The following is a 15,266-nucleotide window of genomic DNA, read 5'->3' as shown; positions in this document are numbered from 1 at the left end:
CGTAGTAATTTCGTTGCGTGCCCGTTTCTCTCGACTGTTGTCAGCTGACGTTTACGAACCAGTAGCTATAATGCGAGGAGGACGTGAAACAGCATTTCGCACGGTCAAAACTTGTCGTGATTTGTTCCGAAAAAATTCCATTCCGGTACCGGGAATCGAACCCGGGCCTCCTGGGTGAAAGCCAGGTATCCTAGCCACTAGACCACACCGGACGTGCACATCGTTCTCCGGGTTTACACCCCCTCCACTCGCTTTCCGTGTCGCACTTTCCCTGTTTGCGAGCATCTTCTCGCGCATGGCAAAAGTCTCAGTCCATTTCTTTTGGCCTCGTTGTTACAGGGGTAGGAGGAAAAGCAAAGCTGTAAGTAGTAATATTTATTTACTTATTTCGCAAGTAAAGACCTGCTGCCTGTCATTATATAGCAGGTCATACATTGTGTGACTTTACATGTTATATCATACGAAATTCAGTTTTATTACTAGTACTTTTTTTCTTGAAAATTTTACAAAAGAACTGCAACTAGTAATAACAGGAAGTAAACATTTTCACGCTGAGTCGTTGAAGCCTTGTGGATAACAAACTACTAAGTGTTTCGCTCCTTCGCAACCCCAGAGCCGTCGACTTAGCTGTGAACGACAGTAAATTAAATGCCCCGGGTGAGGATCGAACTCACGACCTTAAGATTATGAGACTTACGCGCTGCCTACTGCGCTACCGAGGCTGGCGAACGCCACACCTTCTGGAATCTTGCTAAGTACCGAATACCAGTGGTACAGAGTCTGCACTCCCTGGCTCATTTTTTCTGTTGCTACACGTGCATTCCCGGCGCGGCAGGCAACTTGCGATGTTAGGCCGACGCCAGTATGTACAATAGCACGCAAGAGTCCAAACGAGCAGTCGTGCGCGCTGCATGATTGCTTCTTTCCACACGGAATCCCGCGGTTCATTCTCATGGCTCACGCAGTTCGAGTGCGAAAGACACGCAGCACCACTATCGGAGAAAAAACAAAACGATGCATCGGCCGGGAATCGAACCCGGGCCGCCCGCGTGGCAGGCGAGCATTCTACCACTGAACCACCGATGCTCAGCTAGTTCACAGCTTCCTGGTGCTTTCCGCGGCAGACGTCTGAGGGGAAAGTGGGACTGCCGTCCAGCGCCGTCGCATCCTCTCGAGAGAATGCTACAGACGCTGAATCCTGCACTGCACTGCTTAAAAATGATCGTCTAAGTACTCTTGCGGCGCACGCACGCGACGACTCTTGCCAAAGGACGCGAAACGTGCCTAGAGACGCTGCCTGGATGAGCTCGCCTACCCCGTAACGCGCCTACAGCTACGACCACCTTCAGGCGCCGCCGACAGGCGGGAAGCAGACACAGCGCGGCTCGCGAGGCGCGCGACGGAACTGTGCGGTGGTGGTGTAATGGTCAGCATAGTTGCCTTCCAAGCAGTTGATCCGGGTTCGATTCCCGGCCACCGCTGCAGGCTTTTACTTTTGCGTATGAGTACTTTTGCCACGCGTCCTTAAATTAATGTTTCTTTGCCCATCTTACTCGCTGCACGCCACCCTCTAGCGTGTGCGTCGATTCCCCTTGAGTCTCGACTTGTCTCGACTTTGCTCAGCTGACGCGAGAGCTGACGCTCTCCAATCGGCCTATATCAAAAGGACAAGCACGCGAAACGACTGAGAGAGGTATGGCGAGGCGGGCACAACATTACTTATGCCTCGAGTAAATACCTGCTGCCTGTTATCATGTATTGTCTGATTTTACATGTTCTGTCAGACAAATTCAGTTTTATTACTAGTAGATTTCTTTTTTTTTTTCTTTGTTGAAAATTTTACAACACGCTCCTTCATTTCACTGTGGCCGCACGGCGCGACTTGGCATACCGAGAGGCAAAACGTGGCGCCAGTGCCCTTGACCGAATAGCGCTGCAGCTCCGAAACCGAAGAGGAAAGAGAAATACGAATTGAAACTGTCGACAGTGCCCTATGTTCGCAGGCGGTCACCCGCCCAAGCACTGACAACGCCCGACGTCGCGCAGTTGTGGTGATCGGACGAGAAACTGTGTGTTCAGCGTGCTGTGACCAGTGAAATTTTTTAGCGCGTCCCGACAAGTCGCGTTCGGGTCCCCTATCAGCTCCCACACAATGTGACGATTTCTTTGTCACCATACTTCCACGGGGAAATCGGCGTTGCCTTTTTGAAACAGTAAAATCGTAGTGGCCCGTGGGGGGATCGAACCCACGACCTTCGCGCTATTAGCACGACGCTCTAACCAACTGAGCTAACGGGCCTCGGTACAGACAGTCTCCCATTGCTTTGCGGGAATTGCTCTGCGTATTGCCATGTAACATTTCTATGGCAGCAATCCAACAGTGGACCAGCGTCTCTTCTCCCTCTATGCCGCTGCTCGTAGTAATTTCGTTGCGTGCCCGTTTCTCTCGACTGTTGTCAGCTGACGTTTACGAACCAGTAGCTATAATGCGAGGAGGACGTGAAACAGCATTTCGCACGGTCAAAACTTGTCGTGATTTGTTCCGAAAAAATTCCATTCCGGTACCGGGAATCGAACCCGGGCCTCCTGGGTGAAAGCCAGGTATCCTAGCCACTAGACCACACCGGACGTGCACATCGTTCTCCGGGTTTACACCCCCTCCACTCGCTTTCCGTGTCGCACTTTCCCTGTTTGCGAGCATCTTCTCGCGCATGGCAAAAGTCTCAGTCCATTTCTTTTGGCCTCGTTGTTACAGGGGTAGGAGGAAAAGCAAAGCTGTAAGTAGTAATATTTATTTACTTATTTCGCAAGTAAAGACCTGCTGCCTGTCATTATATAGCAGGTCATACATTGTGTGACTTTACATGTTATATCATACGAAATTCAGTTTTATTACTAGTACTTTTTTTCTTGAAAATTTTACAAAAGAACTGCAACTAGTAATAACAGGAAGTAAACATTTTCACGCTGAGTCGTTGAAGCCTTGTGGATAACAAACTACTAAGTGTTTCGCTCCTTCGCAACCCCAGAGCCGTCGACTTAGCTGTGAACGACAGTAAATTAAATGCCCCGGGTGAGGATCGAACTCACGACCTTAAGATTATGAGACTTACGCGCTGCCTACTGCGCTACCGAGGCTGGCGAACGCCACACGTTCTGGAATCTTGCTAAGTACCGAATACCAGTGGTACAGAGTCTGCACTCCCTGGCTCATTTTTTCTGTTGCTACACGTGCATTCCCGGCGCGGCAGGCAACTTGCGATGTTAGGCCGACGCCAGTATGTACAATAGCACGCAAGAGTCCAAACGAGCAGTCGTGCGCGCTGCATGATTGCTTCTTTCCACACGGAATCCCGCGGTTCATTCTCATGGCTCACGCAGTTCGAGTGCGAAAGACACGCAGCACCACTATCGGAGAAAAAACAAAACGATGCATCGGCCGGGAATCGAACCCGGGCCGCCCGCGTGGCAGGCGAGCATTCTACCACTGAACCACCGATGCTCAGCTAGTTCACAGCTTCCTGGTGCTTTCCGCGGCAGACGTCTGAGGGGAAAGTGGGACTGCCGTCCAGCGCCGTCGCATCCTCTCGAGAGAATGCTACAGACGCTGAATCCTGCACTGCACTGCTTAAAAATGATCGTCTAAGTACTCTTGCGGCGCACGCACGCGACGACTCTTGCCAAAGGACGCGAAACGTGCCTAGAGACGCTGCCTGGATGAGCTCGCCTACCCCGTAACGCGCCTACAGCTACGACCACCTTCAGGCGCCGCCGACAGGCGGGAAGCAGACACAGCGCGGCTCGCGAGGCGCGCGACGGAACTGTGCGGTGGTGGTGTAATGGTCAGCATAGTTGCCTTCCAAGCAGTTGATCCGGGTTCGATTCCCGGCCACCGCAGCAGGCTTTTACTTTTGCGTATGAGTACTTTTGCCACGCGTCCTTAAATTAATGTTTCTTTGCCCATCTTACTCGCTGCACGCCACCCTCTAGCGTGTGCGTCGATTCCCCTTGTGCTCAGCTGACGCGAGAGCTGACGCTCTCCAATCGGCCTATATCAAAAGGACAAGCACGCGAAACGACTGAGAGAGGTATGGCGAGGCGGGCACAACATTACTTATGCCTCGAGTAAATACCTGCTGCCTGTTATCATGTATTGTCTGATTTTACATGTTCTGTCAGACAAATTCAGTTTTATTACTAGTAGATTTCTTTTTTTTTTCTTTGTTGAAAATTTTACAACACGCTCCTTCATTTCACTGTGGCCGCACGGCGCGACTTGGCATACCGAGAGGCAAAACGTGGCGCCAGTGCCCTTGACCGAATAGCGCTGCAGCTCCGAAACCGAAGAGGAAAGAGAAATACGAATTGAAACTGTCGACAGTGCCCTATGTTCGCAGGCGGTCACCCGCCCAAGCACTGACAACGCCCGACGTCGCGCAGTTGTGGTGATCGGACGAGAAACTGTGTGTTCAGCGTGCTGTGACCAGTGAAATGTTTTAGCGCGTCCCGACAAGTCGCGTTCGGGTCCCCTATCAGCTCCCACACAATGTGACGATTTCTTTGTCACCATACTTCCACGGGGAAATCGGCGTTGCCTTTTTGAAACAGTAAAATCGTAGTGGCCCGTGGGGGGATCGAACCCACGACCTTCGCGCTATTAGCACGACGCTCTAACCAACTGAGCTAACGGGCCTCGGTACAGACAGTCTCCCATTGCTTTGCGGGAATTGCTCTGCGTATTGCCATGTAACATTTCTATGGCAGCAATCCAACAGTGGACCAGCGTCTCTTCTCCCTCTATGCCGCTGCTCGTAGTAATTTCGTTGCGTGCCCGTTTCTCTCGACTGTTGTCAGCTGACGTTTACGAACCAGTAGCTATAATGCGAGGAGGACGTGAAACAGCATTTCGCACGGTCAAAACTTGTCGTGATTTGTTCCGAAAAAATTCCATTCCGGTACCGGGAATCGAACCCGGGCCTCCTGGGTGAAAGCCAGGTATCCTAGCCACTAGACCACACCGGACGTGCACATCGTTCTCCGGGTTTACACCCCCTCCACTCGCTTTCCGTGTCGCACTTTCCCTGTTTGCGAGCATCTTCTCGCGCATGGCAAAAGTCTCAGTCCATTTCTTTTGGCCTCGTTGTTACAGGGGTAGGAGGAAAAGCAAAGCTGTAAGTAGTAATATTTATTTACTTATTTCGCAAGTAAAGACCTGCTGCCTGTCATTATATAGCAGGTCATACATTGTGTGACTTTACATGTTATATCATACGAAATTCAGTTTTATTACTAGTACTTTTTTTCTTGAAAATTTTACAAAAGAACTGCAACTAGTAATAACAGGAAGTAAACATTTTCACGCTGAGTCGTTGAAGCCTTGTGGATAACAAACTACTAAGTGTTTCGCTCCTTCGCAACCCCAGAGCCGTCGACTTAGCTGTGAACGACAGTAAATTAAATGCCCCGGGTGAGGATCGAACTCACGACCTTAAGATTATGAGACTTACGCGCTGCCTACTGCGCTACCGAGGCTGGCGAACGCCACACCTTCTGGAATCTTGCTAAGTACCGAATACCAGTGGTACAGAGTCTGCACTCCCTGGCTCATTTTTTCTGTTGCTACACGTGCATTCCCGGCGCGGCAGGCAACTTGCGATGTTAGGCCGACGCCAGTATGTACAATAGCACGCAAGAGTCCAAACGAGCAGTCGTGCGCGCTGCATGATTGCTTCTTTCCACACGGAATCCCGCGGTTCATTCTCATGGCTCACGCAGTTCGAGTGCGAAAGACACGCAGCACCACTATCGGAGAAAAAACAAAACGATGCATCGGCCGGGAATCGAACCCGGGCCGCCCGCGTGGCAGGCGAGCATTCTACCACTGAACCACCGATGCTCAGCTAGTTCACAGCTTCCTGGTGCTTTCCGCGGCAGACGTCTGAGGGGAAAGTGGGACTGCCGTCCAGCGCCGTCGCATCCTCTCGAGAGAATGCTACAGACGCTGAATCCTGCACTGCACTGCTTAAAAATGATCGTCTAAGTACTCTTGCGGCGCACGCACGCGACGACTCTTGCCAAAGGACGCGAAACGTGCCTAGAGACGCTGCCTGGATGAGCTCGCCTACCCCGTAACGCGCCTACAGCTACGACCACCTTCAGGCGCCGCCGACAGGCGGGAAGCAGACACAGCGCGGCTCGCGAGGCGCGCGACGGAACTGTGCGGTGGTGGTGTAATGGTCAGCATAGTTGCCTTCCAAGCAGTTGATCCGGGTTCGATTCCCGGCCACCGCTGCAGGCTTTTACTTTTGCGTATGAGTACTTTTGCCACGCGTCCTTAAATTAATGTTTCTTTGCCCATCTTACTCGCTGCACGCCACCCTCTAGCGTGTGCGTCGATTCCCCTTGAGTCTCGACTTGTCTCGACTTTGCTCAGCTGACGCGAGAGCTGACGCTCTCCAATCGGCCTATATCAAAAGGACAAGCACGCGAAACGACTGAGAGAGGTATGGCGAGGCGGGCACAACATTACTTATGCCTCGAGTAAATACCTGCTGCCTGTTATCATGTATTGTCTGATTTTACATGTTCTGTCAGACAAATTCAGTTTTATTACTAGTAGATTTCTTTTTTTTTTTCTTTGTTGAAAATTTTACAACACGCTCCTTCATTTCACTGTGGCCGCACGGCGCGACTTGGCATACCGAGAGGCAAAACGTGGCGCCAGTGCCCTTGACCGAATAGCGCTGCAGCTCCGAAACCGAAGAGGAAAGAGAAATACGAATTGAAACTGTCGACAGTGCCCTATGTTCGCAGGCGGTCACCCGCCCAAGCACTGACAACGCCCGACGTCGCGCAGTTGTGGTGATCGGACGAGAAACTGTGTGTTCAGCGTGCTGTGACCAGTGAAATTTTTTAGCGCGTCCCGACAAGTCGCGTTCGGGTCCCCTATCAGCTCCCACACAATGTGACGATTTCTTTGTCACCATACTTCCACGGGGAAATCGGCGTTGCCTTTTTGAAACAGTAAAATCGTAGTGGCCCGTGGGGGGATCGAACCCACGACCTTCGCGCTATTAGCACGACGCTCTAACCAACTGAGCTAACGGGCCTCGGTACAGACAGTCTCCCATTGCTTTGCGGGAATTGCTCTGCGTATTGCCATGTAACATTTCTATGGCAGCAATCCAACAGTGGACCAGCGTCTCTTCTCCCTCTATGCCGCTGCTCGTAGTAATTTCGTTGCGTGCCCGTTTCTCTCGACTGTTGTCAGCTGACGTTTACGAACCAGTAGCTATAATGCGAGGAGGACGTGAAACAGCATTTCGCACGGTCAAAACTTGTCGTGATTTGTTCCGAAAAAATTCCATTCCGGTACCGGGAATCGAACCCGGGCCTCCTGGGTGAAAGCCAGGTATCCTAGCCACTAGACCACACCGGACGTGCACATCGTTCTCCGGGTTTACACCCCCTCCACTCGCTTTCCGTGTCGCACTTTCCCTGTTTGCGAGCATCTTCTCGCGCATGGCAAAAGTCTCAGTCCATTTCTTTTGGCCTCGTTGTTACAGGGGTAGGAGGAAAAGCAAAGCTGTAAGTAGTAATATTTATTTACTTATTTCGCAAGTAAAGACCTGCTGCCTGTCATTATATAGCAGGTCATACATTGTGTGACTTTACATGTTATATCATACGAAATTCAGTTTTATTACTAGTACTTTTTTTCTTGAAAATTTTACAAAAGAACTGCAACTAGTAATAACAGGAAGTAAACATTTTCACGCTGAGTCGTTGAAGCCTTGTGGATAACAAACTACTAAGTGTTTCGCTCCTTCGCAACCCCAGAGCCGTCGACTTAGCTGTGAACGACAGTAAATTAAATGCCCCGGGTGAGGATCGAACTCACGACCTTAAGATTATGAGACTTACGCGCTGCCTACTGCGCTACCGAGGCTGGCGAACGCCACACGTTCTGGAATCTTGCTAAGTACCGAATACCAGTGGTACAGAGTCTGCACTCCCTGGCTCATTTTTTCTGTTGCTACACGTGCATTCCCGGCGCGGCAGGCAACTTGCGATGTTAGGCCGACGCCAGTATGTACAATAGCACGCAAGAGTCCAAACGAGCAGTCGTGCGCGCTGCATGATTGCTTCTTTCCACACGGAATCCCGCGGTTCATTCTCATGGCTCACGCAGTTCGAGTGCGAAAGACACGCAGCACCACTATCGGAGAAAAAACAAAACGATGCATCGGCCGGGAATCGAACCCGGGCCGCCCGCGTGGCAGGCGAGCATTCTACCACTGAACCACCGATGCTCAGCTAGTTCACAGCTTCCTGGTGCTTTCCGCGGCAGACGTCTGAGGGGAAAGTGGGACTGCCGTCCAGCGCCGTCGCATCCTCTCGAGAGAATGCTACAGACGCTGAATCCTGCACTGCACTGCTTAAAAATGATCGTCTAAGTACTCTTGCGGCGCACGCACGCGACGACTCTTGCCAAAGGACGCGAAACGTGCCTAGAGACGCTGCCTGGATGAGCTCGCCTACCCCGTAACGCGCCTACAGCTACGACCACCTTCAGGCGCCGCCGACAGGCGGGAAGCAGACACAGCGCGGCTCGCGAGGCGCGCGACGGAACTGTGCGGTGGTGGTGTAATGGTCAGCATAGTTGCCTTCCAAGCAGTTGATCCGGGTTCGATTCCCGGCCACCGCAGCAGGCTTTTACTTTTGCGTATGAGTACTTTTGCCACGCGTCCTTAAATTAATGTTTCTTTGCCCATCTTACTCGCTGCACGCCACCCTCTAGCGTGTGCGTCGATTCCCCTTGTGCTCAGCTGACGCGAGAGCTGACGCTCTCCAATCGGCCTATATCAAAAGGACAAGCACGCGAAACGACTGAGAGAGGTATGGCGAGGCGGGCACAACATTACTTATGCCTCGAGTAAATACCTGCTGCCTGTTATCATGTATTGTCTGATTTTACATGTTCTGTCAGACAAATTCAGTTTTATTACTAGTAGATTTCTTTTTTTTTTCTTTGTTGAAAATTTTACAACACGCTCCTTCATTTCACTGTGGCCGCACGGCGCGACTTGGCATACCGAGAGGCAAAACGTGGCGCCAGTGCCCTTGACCGAATAGCGCTGCAGCTCCGAAACCGAAGAGGAAAGAGAAATACGAATTGAAACTGTCGACAGTGCCCTATGTTCGCAGGCGCTCACCCGCCCAAGCACTGACAACGCCCGACGTCGCGCAGTTGTGGTGATCGGACGAGAAACTGTGTGTTCAGCGTGCTGTGACCAGTGAAATGTTTTAGCGCGTCCCGACAAGTCGCGTTCGGGTCCCCTATCAGCTCCCACACAATGTGACGATTTCTTTGTCACCATACTTCCACGGGGAAATCGGCGTTGCCTTTTTGAAACAGTAAAATCGTAGTGGCCCGTGGGGGGATCGAACCCACGACCTTCGCGCTATTAGCACGACGCTCTAACCAACTGAGCTAACGGGCCTCGGTACAGACAGTCTCCCATTGCTTTGCGGGAATTGCTCTGCGTATTGCCATGTAACATTTCTATGGCAGCAATCCAACAGTGGACCAGCGTCTCTTCTCCCTCTATGCCGCTGCTCGTAGTAATTTCGTTGCGTGCCCGTTTCTCTCGACTGTTGTCAGCTGACGTTTACGAACCAGTAGCTATAATGCGAGGAGGACGTGAAACAGCATTTCGCACGGTCAAAACTTGTCGTGATTTGTTCCGAAAAAATTCCATTCCGGTACCGGGAATCGAACCCGGGCCTCCTGGGTGAAAGCCAGGTATCCTAGCCACTAGACCACACCGGACGTGCACATCGTTCTCCGGGTTTACACCCCCTCCACTCGCTTTCCGTGTCGCACTTTCCCTGTTTGCGAGCATCTTCTCGCGCATGGCAAAAGTCTCAGTCCATTTCTTTTGGCCTCGTTGTTACAGGGGTAGGAGGAAAAGCAAAGCTGTAAGTAGTAATATTTATTTACTTATTTCGCAAGTAAAGACCTGCTGCCTGTCATTATATAGCAGGTCATACATTGTGTGACTTTACATGTTATATCATACGAAATTCAGTTTTATTACTAGTACTTTTTTTCTTGAAAATTTTACAAAAGAACTGCAACTAGTAATAACAGGAAGTAAACATTTTCACGCTGAGTCGTTGAAGCCTTGTGGATAACAAACTACTAAGTGTTTCGCTCCTTCGCAACCCCAGAGCCGTCGACTTAGCTGTGAACGACAGTAAATTAAATGCCCCGGGTGAGGATCGAACTCACGACCTTAAGATTATGAGACTTACGCGCTGCCTACTGCGCTACCGAGGCTGGCGAACGCCACACCTTCTGGAATCTTGCTAAGTAGCGAATACCAGTGGTACAGAGTCTGCACTCCCTGGCTCATTTTTTCTGTTGCTACACGTGCATTCCCGGCGCGGCAGGCAACTTGCGATGTTAGGCCGACGCCAGTATGTACAATAGCACGCAAGAGTCCAAACGAGCAGTCGTGCGCGCTGCATGATTGCTTCTTTCCACACGGAATCCCGCGGTTCATTCTCATGGCTCACGCAGTTCGAGTGCGAAAGACACGCAGCACCACTATCGGAGAAAAAACAAAACGATGCATCGGCCGGGAATCGAACCCGGGCCGCCCGCGTGGCAGGCGAGCATTCTACCACTGAACCACCGATGCTCAGCTAGTTCACAGCTTCCTGGTGCTTTCCGCGGCAGACGTCTGAGGGGAAAGTGGGACTGCCGTCCAGCGCCGTCGCATCCTCTCGAGAGAATGCTACAGACGCTGAATCCTGCACTGCACTGCTTAAAAATGATCGTCTAAGTACTCTTGCGGCGCACGCACGCGACGACTCTTGCCAAAGGACGCGAAACGTGCCTAGAGACGCTGCCTGGATGAGCTCGCCTACCCCGTAACGCGCCTACAGCTACGACCACCTTCAGGCGCCGCCGACAGGCGGGAAGCAGACACAGCGCGGCTCGCGAGGCGCGCGACGGAACTGTGCGGTGGTGGTGTAATGGTCAGCATAGTTGCCTTCCAAGCAGTTGATCCGGGTTCGATTCCCGGCCACCGCAGCAGGCTTTTACTTTTGCGTATGAGTACTTTTGCCACGCGTCCTTAAATTAATGTTTCTTTGCCCATCTTACTCGCTGCACGCCACCCTCTAGCGTGTGCGTCGATTCCCCTTGTGCTCAGCTGACGCGAGAGCTGACGCTCTCCAATCGGCCTATATCAAAAGGACAAGCACGCGAAACGACTGAGAGAGGTATGGCGAGGCGGGCACAACATTACTTATGCCTCGAGTAAATACCTGCTGCCTGTTATCATGTATTGTCTGATTTTACATGTTCTGTCAGACAAATTCAGTTTTATTACTAGTAGATTTCTTTTTTTTTTCTTTGTTGAAAATTTTACAACACGCTCCTTCATTTCACTGTGGCCGCACGGCGCGACTTGGCATACCGAGAGGCAAAACGTGGCGCCAGTGCCCTTGACCGAATAGCGCTGCAGCTCCGAAACCGAAGAGGAAAGAGAAATACGAATTGAAACTGTCGACAGTGCCCTATGTTCGCAGGCGGTCACCCGCCCAAGCACTGACAACGCCCGACGTCGCGCAGTTGTGGTGATCGGACGAGAAACTGTGTGTTCAGCGTGCTGTGACCAGTGAAATGTTTTAGCGCGTCCCGACAAGTCGCGTTCGGGTCCCCTATCAGCTCCCACACAATGTGACGATTTCTTTGTCACCATACTTCCACGGGGAAATCGGCGTTGCCTTTTTGAAACAGTAAAATCGTAGTGGCCCGTGGGGGGATCGAACCCACGACCTTCGCGCTATTAGCACGACGCTCTAACCAACTGAGCTAACGGGCCTCGGTACAGACAGTCTCCCATTGCTTTGCGGGAATTGCTCTGCGTATTGCCATGTAACATTTCTATGGCAGCAATCCAACAGTGGACCAGCGTCTCTTCTCCCTCTATGCCGCAGCTCGTAGTAATTTCGTTGCGTGCCCGTTTCTCTCGACTGTTGTCAGCTGACGTTTACGAACCAGTAGCTATAATGCGAGGAGGACGTGAAACAGCATTTCGCACGGTCAAAACTTGTCGTGATTTGTTCCGAAAAAATTCCATTCCGGTACCGGGAATCGAACCCGGGCCTCCTGGGTGAAAGCCAGGTATCCTAGCCACTAGACCACACCGGACGTGCACATCGTTCTCCGGGTTTACACCCCCTCCACTCGCTTTCCGTGTCGCACTTTCCCTGTTTGCGAGCATCTTCTCGCGCATGGCAAAAGTCTCAGTCCATTTCTTTTGGCCTCGTTGTTACAGGGGTAGGAGGAAAAGCAAAGCTGTAAGTAGTAATATTTATTTACTTATTTCGCAAGTAAAGACCTGCTGCCTGTCATTATATAGCAGGTCATACATTGTGTGACTTTACATGTTATATCATACGAAATTCAGTTTTATTACTAGTACTTTTTTTCTTGAAAATTTTACAAAAGAACTGCAACTAGTAATAACAGGAAGTAAACATTTTCACGCTGAGTCGTTGAAGCCTTGTGGATAACAAACTACTAAGTGTTTCGCTCCTTCGCAACCCCAGAGCCGTCGACTTAGCTGTGAACGACAGTAAATTAAATGCCCCGGGTGAGGATCGAACTCACGACCTTAAGATTATGAGACTTACGCGCTGCCTACTGCGCTACCGAGGCTGGCGAACGCCACACCTTCTGGAATCTTGCTAAGTACCGAATACCAGTGGTACAGAGTCTGCACTCCCTGGCTCATTTTTTCTGTTGCTACACGTGCATTCCCGGCGCGGCAGGCAACTTGCGATGTTAGGCCGACGCCAGTATGTACAATAGCACGCAAGAGTCCAAACGAGCAGTCGTGCGCGCTGCATGATTGCTTCTTTCCACACGGAATCCCGCGGTTCATTCTCATGGCTCACGCAGTTCGAGTGCGAAAGACACGCAGCACCACTATCGGAGAAAAAACAAAACGATGCATCGGCCGGGAATCGAACCCGGGCCGCCCGCGTGGCAGGCGAGCATTCTACCACTGAACCACCGATGCTCAGCTAGTTCACAGCTTCCTGGTGCTTTCCGCGGCAGACGTCTGAGGGGAAAGTGGGACTGCCGTCCAGCGCCGTCGCATCCTCTCGAGAGAATGCTACAGACGCTGAATCCTGCACTGCACTGCTTAAAAATGATCGTCTAAGTACTCTTGCGGCGCACGCACGCGACGACTCTTGCCAAAGGACGCGAAACGTGCCTAGAGACGCTGCCTGTATGAGCTCGCCTACCCCGTAACGCGCCTACAGCTACGACCACCTTCAGGCGCCGCCGACAGGCGGGAAGCAGACACAGCGCGGCTCGCGAGGCGCGCGACGGAACTGTGCGGTGGTGGTGTAATGGTCAGCATAGTTGCCTTCCAAGCAGTTGATCCGGGTTCGATTCCCGGCCACCGCAGCAGGCTTTTACTTTTGCGTATGAGTACTTTTGCCACGCGTCCTTAAATTAATGTTTCTTTGCCCATCTTACTCGCTGCACGCCACCCTCTAGCGTGTGCGTCGATTCCCCTTGTGCTCAGCTGACGCGAGAGCTGACGCTCTCCAATCGGCCTATATCAAAAGGACAAGCACGCGAAACGACTGAGAGAGGTATGGCGAGGCGGGCACAACATTACTTATGCCTCGAGTAAATACCTGCTGCCTGTTATCATGTATTGTCTGATTTTACATGTTCTGTCAGACAAATTCAGTTTTATTACTAGTAGATTTCTTTTTTTTTTCTTTGTTGAAAATTTTACAACACGCTCCTTCATTTCACTGTGGCCGCACGGCGCGACTTGGCATACCGAGAGGCAAAACGTGGCGCCAGTGCCCTTGACCGAATAGCGCTGCAGCTCCGAAACCGAAGAGGAAAGAGAAATACGAATTGAAACTGTCGACAGTGCCCTATGTTCGCAGGCGGTCACCCGCCCAAGCACTGACAACGCCCGACGTCGCGCAGTTGTGGTGATCGGACGAGAAACTGTGTGTTCAGCGTGCTGTGACCAGTGAAATGTTTTAGCGCGTCCCGACAAGTCGCGTTCGGGTCCCGTATCAGCTCCCACACAATGTGACGATTTCTTTGTCACCATACTTCCACGGGGAAATCGGCGTTGCCTTTTTGAAACAGTAAAATCGTAGTGGCCCGTGGGGGGATCGAACCCACGACCTTCGCGCTATTAGCACGACGCTCTAACCAACTGAGCTAACGGGCCTCGGTACAGACAGTCTCCCATTGCTTTGCGGGAATTGCTCTGCGTATTGCCATGTAACATTTCTATGGCAGCAATCCAACAGTGGACCAGCGTCTCTTCTCCCTCTATGCCGCAGCTCGTAGTAATTTCGTTGCGTGCCCGTTTCTCTCGACTGTTGTCAGCTGACGTTTACGAACCAGTAGCTATAATGCGAGGAGGACGTGAAACAGCATTTCGCACGGTCAAAACTTGTCGTGATTTGTTCCGAAAAAATTCCATTCCGGTACCGGGAATCGAACCCGGGCCTCCTGGGTGAAAGCCAGGTATCCTAGCCACTAGACCACACCGGACGTGCACATCGTTCTCCGGGTTTACACCCCCTCCACTCGCTTTCCGTGTCGCACTTTCCCTGTTTGCGAGCATCTTCTCGCGCATGGCAAAAGTCTCAGTCCATTTCTTTTGGCCTCGTTGTTACAGGGGTAGGAGGAAAAGCAAAGCTGTAAGTAGTAATATTTATTTACTTATTTCGCAAGTAAAGACCTGCTGCCTGTCATTATATAGCAGGTCATACATTGTGTGACTTTACATGTTATATCATACGAAATTCAGTTTTATTACTAGTACTTTTTTTCTTGAAAATTTTACAAAAGAACTGCAACTAGTAATAACAGGAAGTAAACATTTTCACGCTGAGTCGTTGAAGCCTTGTGGATAACAAACTACTAAGTGTTTCGCTCCTTCGCAACCCCAGAGCCGTCGACTTAGCTGTGAACGACAGTAAATTAAATGCCCCGGGTGAGGATCGAACTCACGACCTTAAGATTATGAGACTTACGCGCTGCCTACTGCGCTACCGAGGCTGGCGAACGCCACACCTTCTGGAATCTTGCTAAGTACCGAATACCAGTGGTACAGAGTCTGCACTCCCTGGCTCATTTTTTCTGTTGCTACACGTGCATTCCCGGCGCGGCAGGCAACTTGCGATGTTAGGCCGAC

At 51.3% G+C, this 15,266-nt stretch overlaps 32 non-coding genes across 32 annotated transcripts; 6 read left to right on the top strand and 26 right to left on the bottom strand.

Moving 5' to 3' along the window:
* Positions 1-140: 140 nt before the first annotated feature.
* On the bottom strand, positions 141-212 carry Trnae-uuc (transfer RNA glutamic acid (anticodon UUC)). The gene has a single exon. It is a non-coding gene; the product is annotated as a tRNA-Glu (tRNA).
* A 437-nt stretch (positions 213-649) lies between these two features.
* Positions 650-722, bottom strand: Trnam-cau (transfer RNA methionine (anticodon CAU)). The gene has a single exon. It is a non-coding gene; the product is annotated as a tRNA-Met (tRNA).
* Positions 723-1,015: 293 nt separating this feature from the next.
* Trnag-gcc (transfer RNA glycine (anticodon GCC)) lies at positions 1,016-1,086 on the bottom strand. Its single transcript has one exon. It is a non-coding gene; the product is annotated as a tRNA-Gly (tRNA).
* A 323-nt stretch (positions 1,087-1,409) lies between these two features.
* Trnag-ucc (transfer RNA glycine (anticodon UCC)) lies at positions 1,410-1,481 on the top strand. Its single transcript has one exon. It is a non-coding gene; the product is annotated as a tRNA-Gly (tRNA).
* A 744-nt stretch (positions 1,482-2,225) lies between these two features.
* On the bottom strand, positions 2,226-2,299 carry Trnai-aau (transfer RNA isoleucine (anticodon AAU)). Its single transcript has one exon. It is a non-coding gene; the product is annotated as a tRNA-Ile (tRNA).
* Positions 2,300-2,556: 257 nt separating this feature from the next.
* On the bottom strand, positions 2,557-2,628 carry Trnae-uuc (transfer RNA glutamic acid (anticodon UUC)). The gene has a single exon. It is a non-coding gene; the product is annotated as a tRNA-Glu (tRNA).
* A 437-nt stretch (positions 2,629-3,065) lies between these two features.
* Trnam-cau (transfer RNA methionine (anticodon CAU)) lies at positions 3,066-3,138 on the bottom strand. The gene has a single exon. It is a non-coding gene; the product is annotated as a tRNA-Met (tRNA).
* A 293-nt stretch (positions 3,139-3,431) lies between these two features.
* Positions 3,432-3,502, bottom strand: Trnag-gcc (transfer RNA glycine (anticodon GCC)). Its single transcript has one exon. It is a non-coding gene; the product is annotated as a tRNA-Gly (tRNA).
* Positions 3,503-3,825: 323 nt separating this feature from the next.
* Positions 3,826-3,897, top strand: Trnag-ucc (transfer RNA glycine (anticodon UCC)). The gene has a single exon. It is a non-coding gene; the product is annotated as a tRNA-Gly (tRNA).
* Positions 3,898-4,619: 722 nt separating this feature from the next.
* Positions 4,620-4,693, bottom strand: Trnai-aau (transfer RNA isoleucine (anticodon AAU)). Its single transcript has one exon. It is a non-coding gene; the product is annotated as a tRNA-Ile (tRNA).
* Positions 4,694-4,950: 257 nt separating this feature from the next.
* Trnae-uuc (transfer RNA glutamic acid (anticodon UUC)) lies at positions 4,951-5,022 on the bottom strand. Its single transcript has one exon. It is a non-coding gene; the product is annotated as a tRNA-Glu (tRNA).
* Positions 5,023-5,459: 437 nt separating this feature from the next.
* On the bottom strand, positions 5,460-5,532 carry Trnam-cau (transfer RNA methionine (anticodon CAU)). The gene has a single exon. It is a non-coding gene; the product is annotated as a tRNA-Met (tRNA).
* A 293-nt stretch (positions 5,533-5,825) lies between these two features.
* On the bottom strand, positions 5,826-5,896 carry Trnag-gcc (transfer RNA glycine (anticodon GCC)). Its single transcript has one exon. It is a non-coding gene; the product is annotated as a tRNA-Gly (tRNA).
* Positions 5,897-6,219: 323 nt separating this feature from the next.
* Trnag-ucc (transfer RNA glycine (anticodon UCC)) lies at positions 6,220-6,291 on the top strand. Its single transcript has one exon. It is a non-coding gene; the product is annotated as a tRNA-Gly (tRNA).
* Positions 6,292-7,035: 744 nt separating this feature from the next.
* Positions 7,036-7,109, bottom strand: Trnai-aau (transfer RNA isoleucine (anticodon AAU)). The gene has a single exon. It is a non-coding gene; the product is annotated as a tRNA-Ile (tRNA).
* A 257-nt stretch (positions 7,110-7,366) lies between these two features.
* Trnae-uuc (transfer RNA glutamic acid (anticodon UUC)) lies at positions 7,367-7,438 on the bottom strand. The gene has a single exon. It is a non-coding gene; the product is annotated as a tRNA-Glu (tRNA).
* A 437-nt stretch (positions 7,439-7,875) lies between these two features.
* Positions 7,876-7,948, bottom strand: Trnam-cau (transfer RNA methionine (anticodon CAU)). Its single transcript has one exon. It is a non-coding gene; the product is annotated as a tRNA-Met (tRNA).
* Positions 7,949-8,241: 293 nt separating this feature from the next.
* Trnag-gcc (transfer RNA glycine (anticodon GCC)) lies at positions 8,242-8,312 on the bottom strand. Its single transcript has one exon. It is a non-coding gene; the product is annotated as a tRNA-Gly (tRNA).
* A 323-nt stretch (positions 8,313-8,635) lies between these two features.
* Trnag-ucc (transfer RNA glycine (anticodon UCC)) lies at positions 8,636-8,707 on the top strand. The gene has a single exon. It is a non-coding gene; the product is annotated as a tRNA-Gly (tRNA).
* Positions 8,708-9,429: 722 nt separating this feature from the next.
* On the bottom strand, positions 9,430-9,503 carry Trnai-aau (transfer RNA isoleucine (anticodon AAU)). Its single transcript has one exon. It is a non-coding gene; the product is annotated as a tRNA-Ile (tRNA).
* Positions 9,504-9,760: 257 nt separating this feature from the next.
* On the bottom strand, positions 9,761-9,832 carry Trnae-uuc (transfer RNA glutamic acid (anticodon UUC)). Its single transcript has one exon. It is a non-coding gene; the product is annotated as a tRNA-Glu (tRNA).
* A 437-nt stretch (positions 9,833-10,269) lies between these two features.
* Trnam-cau (transfer RNA methionine (anticodon CAU)) lies at positions 10,270-10,342 on the bottom strand. Its single transcript has one exon. It is a non-coding gene; the product is annotated as a tRNA-Met (tRNA).
* A 293-nt stretch (positions 10,343-10,635) lies between these two features.
* Positions 10,636-10,706, bottom strand: Trnag-gcc (transfer RNA glycine (anticodon GCC)). The gene has a single exon. It is a non-coding gene; the product is annotated as a tRNA-Gly (tRNA).
* A 323-nt stretch (positions 10,707-11,029) lies between these two features.
* Positions 11,030-11,101, top strand: Trnag-ucc (transfer RNA glycine (anticodon UCC)). Its single transcript has one exon. It is a non-coding gene; the product is annotated as a tRNA-Gly (tRNA).
* Positions 11,102-11,823: 722 nt separating this feature from the next.
* On the bottom strand, positions 11,824-11,897 carry Trnai-aau (transfer RNA isoleucine (anticodon AAU)). The gene has a single exon. It is a non-coding gene; the product is annotated as a tRNA-Ile (tRNA).
* A 257-nt stretch (positions 11,898-12,154) lies between these two features.
* On the bottom strand, positions 12,155-12,226 carry Trnae-uuc (transfer RNA glutamic acid (anticodon UUC)). The gene has a single exon. It is a non-coding gene; the product is annotated as a tRNA-Glu (tRNA).
* Positions 12,227-12,663: 437 nt separating this feature from the next.
* On the bottom strand, positions 12,664-12,736 carry Trnam-cau (transfer RNA methionine (anticodon CAU)). The gene has a single exon. It is a non-coding gene; the product is annotated as a tRNA-Met (tRNA).
* Positions 12,737-13,029: 293 nt separating this feature from the next.
* Trnag-gcc (transfer RNA glycine (anticodon GCC)) lies at positions 13,030-13,100 on the bottom strand. The gene has a single exon. It is a non-coding gene; the product is annotated as a tRNA-Gly (tRNA).
* A 323-nt stretch (positions 13,101-13,423) lies between these two features.
* Trnag-ucc (transfer RNA glycine (anticodon UCC)) lies at positions 13,424-13,495 on the top strand. Its single transcript has one exon. It is a non-coding gene; the product is annotated as a tRNA-Gly (tRNA).
* Positions 13,496-14,217: 722 nt separating this feature from the next.
* On the bottom strand, positions 14,218-14,291 carry Trnai-aau (transfer RNA isoleucine (anticodon AAU)). The gene has a single exon. It is a non-coding gene; the product is annotated as a tRNA-Ile (tRNA).
* Positions 14,292-14,548: 257 nt separating this feature from the next.
* Trnae-uuc (transfer RNA glutamic acid (anticodon UUC)) lies at positions 14,549-14,620 on the bottom strand. The gene has a single exon. It is a non-coding gene; the product is annotated as a tRNA-Glu (tRNA).
* Positions 14,621-15,057: 437 nt separating this feature from the next.
* Positions 15,058-15,130, bottom strand: Trnam-cau (transfer RNA methionine (anticodon CAU)). The gene has a single exon. It is a non-coding gene; the product is annotated as a tRNA-Met (tRNA).
* Positions 15,131-15,266: the final 136 nt, after the last annotated feature.

Source organism: Schistocerca cancellata, chromosome 2 (assembly GCF_023864275.1).
Source record: "Schistocerca cancellata isolate TAMUIC-IGC-003103 chromosome 2, iqSchCanc2.1, whole genome shotgun sequence".
NCBI lineage: Eukaryota > Metazoa > Arthropoda > Insecta > Orthoptera > Acrididae > Schistocerca > Schistocerca cancellata.
The sequence above is the reverse complement of the archived record's forward strand: the minus strand, read 5'-3'. Positions and strand labels throughout refer to the sequence as shown.